The sequence below is a fragment of the Parus major genome, chromosome 13 (genome assembly GCF_001522545.3).
Source record: "Parus major isolate Abel chromosome 13, Parus_major1.1, whole genome shotgun sequence".
Classification (NCBI taxonomy): domain Eukaryota; kingdom Metazoa; phylum Chordata; class Aves; order Passeriformes; family Paridae; genus Parus; species Parus major.
Genome location: NC_031782.1, coordinates 1,057,515 through 1,063,395, shown reverse-complemented (window position 1 = coordinate 1,063,395; position 5,881 = coordinate 1,057,515). Strand labels below are relative to the sequence as shown.

General features: G+C 52.8%; 1 protein-coding gene across 1 annotated transcript in view; it reads left to right on the top strand.

The window, feature by feature from the left end:
- Window positions 1-5,881, top strand: part of NDFIP1 (Nedd4 family interacting protein 1) — a 22,455-nt gene that overhangs the window by 299 nt on the left and 16,275 nt on the right. The gene's annotated exons all lie outside the window — the stretch shown is intronic.

Genomic DNA, 5,881 nt, shown 5'->3' with positions numbered 1-5,881 from the left:
CGGGGCCGGAGCGGGACCGAGCGGGGCAGGAGCGGGAACGGAGCGGGGCAGGAGCGGGAACGGAGCGGGGCAGGAGCGGGAACGGAGCGGGGCAGGAGCGGGACCGAGCGGGGCAGGAGCGGGAACGGAGCGGGGCCGGAGCGGGACCGAGCGGGACCAGAACGGGACCGGAGCGGGGCTGGCGTTCGGCACGGCTGAAGGCAGCCGGAGTGATGCGCTGGGGCTGCCAAGCGCCCGCTCGGGTCAGTCACCCTGCAAGGGCGCCTGTTGACCGGGGAAAGCTGTGGGAAGCAATGTTTCTTCCAAATCCATTAAAACGGCCAGAAATATCTCGATGTGGTTCTGCTGGAGTGTCACCGTCACAGCAGGGATCCAGCCGACTCTGTCCTTCAGCTTTTCAGCCCCAAAGGGAAGCTCAGCCTTGTCCCACCAAAACGAGCTGCTCTCACGCTTCAACTGTTCTGTAGGGACTCATTTTGGGGCATGTTGGGGTCGTTCTGGGGGATGGAGAGACCATGACCTCTGTGTGTCCTTGCTGCTCCTGGCACAGTGGTATCCCCAAAACACCTTCCTGCTGTTGCTCCAGCTGCCTTCAAGCTCTCATGAAAATGTGCCCGACCTCTCCTTGCACAGCCTTGGTTCATTGTTGGCATGCAAAGCTCTTCAAAGTTAGATGAATTTTTCAAGTTCATCGGAAGGAAAAATGAGCTACAAATTGCTTTGCTGGGATCCAGCCCATGCAGTTCCTTCTCATTTTAATAACTGAAATGCCCTGGCTAGGAGCAGTGCTCCCGGGATTGTGTCGTGCCGGAGAGCCCTTGGTTTGTGTCGGGACGGGAATGCCGGGTGTGGCGGGCTGTAGCCGGACGCCTGTGGGCAGACACGGGAAGAGTTTTAGGCCACAGAGATTAAATAAATGGCATGGCCATGTCTCCATGAGCAGTGTTAGCCCACGGGCGGGTCTCTCGGTGGCTGGTGTTGGGTGAGGAGCTGACAGCAGCGGCATTCCCGGCCCTCCCGCAGGGCAGGGCAGCCTGGGCTCTGGCTCTGTGTGACCCAGCTCTTCGCTTGTGCCATCGGGGCCATTTCGATGCCACAGACCCACGGGTTCCACGGACACAGGCAGGAATCGCGCACCGGAGGGCTCGGAGGCACCGGACCGTGGTGCTGGGCTAACCGGGGGCTGTGCCCCGCTGGCATGGATGGGATGGGGACCCGGCTGAGGTCTGCACCCTTCCCATCCTGGAGCTGCTTCAGTCCTTTCTCCAGGATGCTGCCGGCACGAAGGACACCTGGTGAGCGCCGGTGACCTGCACACACACCGTTCCCACATCACCCCTGTTGTTCCACAGCTGCAGCTTCTGTTGTGCAAAGCCGAAACTGCGGCGGGGCTCGGCAGGGAGAGCACCGGCACCGCCGCTCCGCAGAGCCCTCAGCATCCCTCGGCGTTACCGTGGAAACGCGCCCAGCGCTCGGAAATTTCGGAAAAGCAAATGCTGGAGGCACAGCCCGCGTAGGAACTGATTGCAGGAGACTCCACGGACTTCCCTCGGCGTTGAGCTCTAGGGTAACAACCGGGGTGACTTGCGGGCTGTGGGCTTTGTCTGCCCCCCGAGCGGCCTGTGGGCAGTGTCACCTCATCCCCTGCTCCCCCACCTCACCTGCCCTGGTTCTCCTGGCACGTGTGGAGAGCTGCTGCCTTTGACATCGGCCTTGCAGCCCCCCAGCCGCTCACCCAGCTCCCTTGTGGGGATGGCATGGGTGAGATCCAAGTGTCAGATGGCTCTGCACAGGCTCTGGCTTTCATCTCCCCTGCCAGTGGCTCGGGCAGCTGCGGTGCACAAAGATGCAGGAGGAGCCGACAGCTCCCTGCAAAAGCAAGACGTGTTTTGGTGAAAACAAGTGCAGCAGAGGCAGGCAGGTGCCCCCGCGCTGCCCACACCCAGCACATCCCGCGGATCCACTCGCTCCATCCACCCCGGGCTCCTCCGAGCTGCTCCGGGCTGGCTTATGCGTGTGACTCGCATGCAGGGTATTTTTAGGTATGATAATTTCTACCCGTTATTGTTCCTGCAGTTACAGCGAACTGTTCCCATGCTGAAGAACTTCCTGGTGTCTGAACAGGCTGATTTTCCTTCCTTGCAAAAGCAGCAGATGGAAGGAAACAAACACTTCTCTTCGGGAGAAGCTGAAGTTTAAGGGGGGGAGCTCTAACAAACACAGGATTTTCTTCTGCCCCATCTTGAAGGGATCAGAGTCAGCAGTGCTCAGAGACCAGGCCTTTTGCTATTGGGAGCACTGGGATTCTTTTCCTGAAACAGCAACAATTAAAAAATTAACTCCATGAAGAATCCTCTCTCCAAATCCTGTAATTAAAGTCTTTTTAATTATATCCACCATCAGTCACCTCTTCCTGCTCCAGCATGTTCCATTTACCTTCTGACCCCAATTTATAAGAAAAGGAGAAATAATAGATCTGGAGGGGAGCTGCTCTTTCCTGCAATCCCCACTCACATCTAACCTCTCCCAGCAGCACCCAAATCCTAGTTAGGATATTTTTGGGGTCACACCAGGCCGATGTGGAGGGCAATGCAGGAACAGACAGCCCTGGGGAGCACCCATGCCAGTCCCTTCCCATTTTACAGGCGAGGTTCCCATGACAAAGCTGTCAGGACTTCACTCCTCACCAGGTTCAAAACTGCCAGCCTAAGCAGTAAGGGATTTACTCTGGACAGCAAAGTTAAATTAACCGTTGGTTAATTGTGATTTCTCCAGTAGGCTGAAGAAATAACGGAGCAACAAAGGACATTGGTGAGATGAGTGAGTGGGGGCCCCTAAAGTCAGGCTGCACTCAGCTGGCTGTGCTATGTGGAGCCAATTTGGATTTCAGCTCTGCCTTGCCCTGTGCACCATCCAGCACAACTCACTGCATCACTCCATATCTGCCCCTCACTTCTGCTGCTGGTTTCAGAGGAAGGGAACTCCCATTGGGAAAGTCTTCCAATTCAATGCTACCTTTGTTTTCATTCCTCTTCCTCACAATACTCGTGGCTTATTGGAGCATAATTTTCCACACCAGTGAGCAAGGCACTGCTTCCACCCGGCTCTGCATGGCTGTGGGACGTGTGGCTGCGCTCGCTGGGGCTCTCCTCCTTCCAGCAGACCTGATGTGACCTTTTGTTGTTGCAACAAACACTGAAATTGCAGCTGCCTGCATGTCCAAAACCCCGTACAGAGCCCACACCTGCAGAACCTGCTGCTTCTGAGGCAGTGAGGCAGCTTCCTTGGGCACGGGCTGTCGCAGAGTCACAGGATGGTTTAAGATCATCCAGTTTCACCCCCGCCATGAGCATTCCACCATCCCAGGTGGCTCCAAGCCCGATCCAACCTGGCCTTAGACACCTCCAGGGATGGGCCAGCCACAGTTTGGCTTTTTTGAGCAAAAAGATCAAAGATGATTCAAACACAAGATGGTCCCAAGCACAAAAAGTCTTTGTGGCCAAGTGATGTTTTGGGGAGTAGCATCTGACAGCATTTATTAACCCTTAACAAACCTCTCCAGCTTAATTATACAGCTTTAATTCAGGATGTTATTCCAAAGTGGGAAATGAGACCTATGTATATTCAAACCCTGTGAATACAATTCTTGCACATGGAGTATGTCTGCCTCCAGGGACACAGAAGTACTTTTGAATTGATGATGAGAAAGTTTTTGTCATGTGAACATTTTATTTTTTTTTTTAGTTGGGTAATTTAGCACTAAAAGGTTAGAAGAAAGATCTAGTTTTAATGTCTTGCTCAATTATTACTAGTTTAGCTTACACACCCTGCTTTTGAGGTTTATTATCTAGCTTTTAGTGTTGAATATTTATTACAAAGTGCAGATTAAAAGTGTTCCCTTTATTGCTCATTTGTACACAATAATTAAAGGAACACATGTACAACTCCAAGATTTCAGAGGATTCACTCCACTGCACTTCTGTCATACTTTCAATTGCTTTCAAACACTTTCACAGCACATCCCGTACGGAAGTCACTAAAATCAATGACTTCAAGCTTCAAGTGTCTCTTGGGAGAAAAGACATTTTGTACTGGAGAAAAAGTCAAAAAACACAGAGCCATGAAGTGATTTGCCTCAAACTGCTTGGGAAATGAAAGCAGAACCAGTCATGTGCTGAAACCACAGCATCATCTTTCTACTGAGCTTCCCCATCTAAGAAAATAAAAATAAATACAGGGAGTGCAGCTGGAAGAAATTGCCCTTACCCTTCTGCAGTCAGTCATGCTCAGACTAGATGGACTAATTAGGCTGTGATTTGCCTCCACTGGCCCCAAAATGGCTTTGACACAAACGGTTTCACCATTTCTCCAGGATACATTCCAGCATCTTCGCTGAGGACACGCACAGGTTCCATCTTATTTCAGTCTCTGTGTTGTCCAAGTCAATCACTGTGCAGCTAATTACCACTGCTGCTACAGCCTTACTTAGGGATGTAATGCCACCTTGGCAGTGAGTAAATCCATGCATGTCATCAGGACAGTTCCTCACTGCAGGGAAATTCTCAGTGCAAATTCTGACTCTTGTGGAAAGGTGAAACCAGAGTCTGTCAGTGCCTGCAGCTCTTGTTCCAGCTCCTTCAAAGGCACCTGTGTTGCAAGAACCCTGCCTCGTCCTTGTGTCTCCAGCATTTCTCAGGAGTCACTCTTTGAGGTTATTCATGGCTAAAATCCTTCACGGTTCCTGCCTCTCCTTCAGCATGAGAACGGGGATGTTCATTCATCTCACTAAGGCATCGGTGAACTCCCTGCCCCTCAAAGGCAAAATACAGGGAGGAAAGAATCCAGGCTGATTACGGTATGGAATAATGAGCATTGAGGCCTGTATTTATGACTGAGAGTGCAGTTCAAAACCATGTCCTCAGGCTTCAGTGCTTGCAACTCTCTGAATTTGCAGTTTGGAATCCCAGTGGGGCTGATTCAGCCTTCCTCATCCTAAAGCCGATATATTTAAATCTCATCCACCTTGGGGATTGATGTGGGTAACTTTATGAAAGCCTGACTAGAGCTGAGCTGCACATGTAGAAAACAAATGTTACACAAGCTGAGAAGTCTTTTGGCCAATGTGACACTGAAGAACTCAGAATAAACCAACTTCTCTCACTGCGTGGTTTCCTACACGTGCTCCTTTTGGAAGGAAGGAGCTCAACACCATCTGCTCGCTGTGGGTATGGAAGAGCTGACGGCCAAGACCTCGTGTTTGGTGCAGCAGTCACTGGCCTGTTCCCTGTCTGCCTGGTGTGACAGGGACAAGTGGGGTCATGTGTGACCCAGCCTTGGTCAGCATGCCTCAGACAGGGCTGGTTTCTCAGTGCTGGCTCTGGTGTGTCCCTGCTGAGGCAGCATTGTTTGTCAGCAGGGCTTTACATCTATGTCCTGACTTCATAGGTTTCACTAACACATCCTGTGGCAGTTCTACTCTGAAAATTATACTTGAGTTCCACAATGTACATGATAACTTAGTGCACAGAGCTTGTGGGGTCACTCCTGCAGCTCCGGCAGTGCCAGGGCCGTGCTGCTGGCCCTTGGCATTCCCACAGGCAGCGGCACACCGGCTCCCCTCACACAGCCGGGCTGGTCCTGGTCACTCTCCAGCCCCAGTGGAGCTGCCCTGGCTGGAAACCAGCCCAGCAGAGACAGACCTGGGGGTGCTGGTTGACAACACATGAGCCCGGCTGTGGGAAGGGGGGTGAGGCCAGTGGCACCGGGCCTGTGGCAGCAATGGGGCGGCAGCAGGAGCAGGGCAGGGCCTGTCCCCTGTGCTGGCACTGCCGGGGTCACACCTCGAGTGCTGTGTCCAGCTCTGGGCCCCTCACGGTGGGAG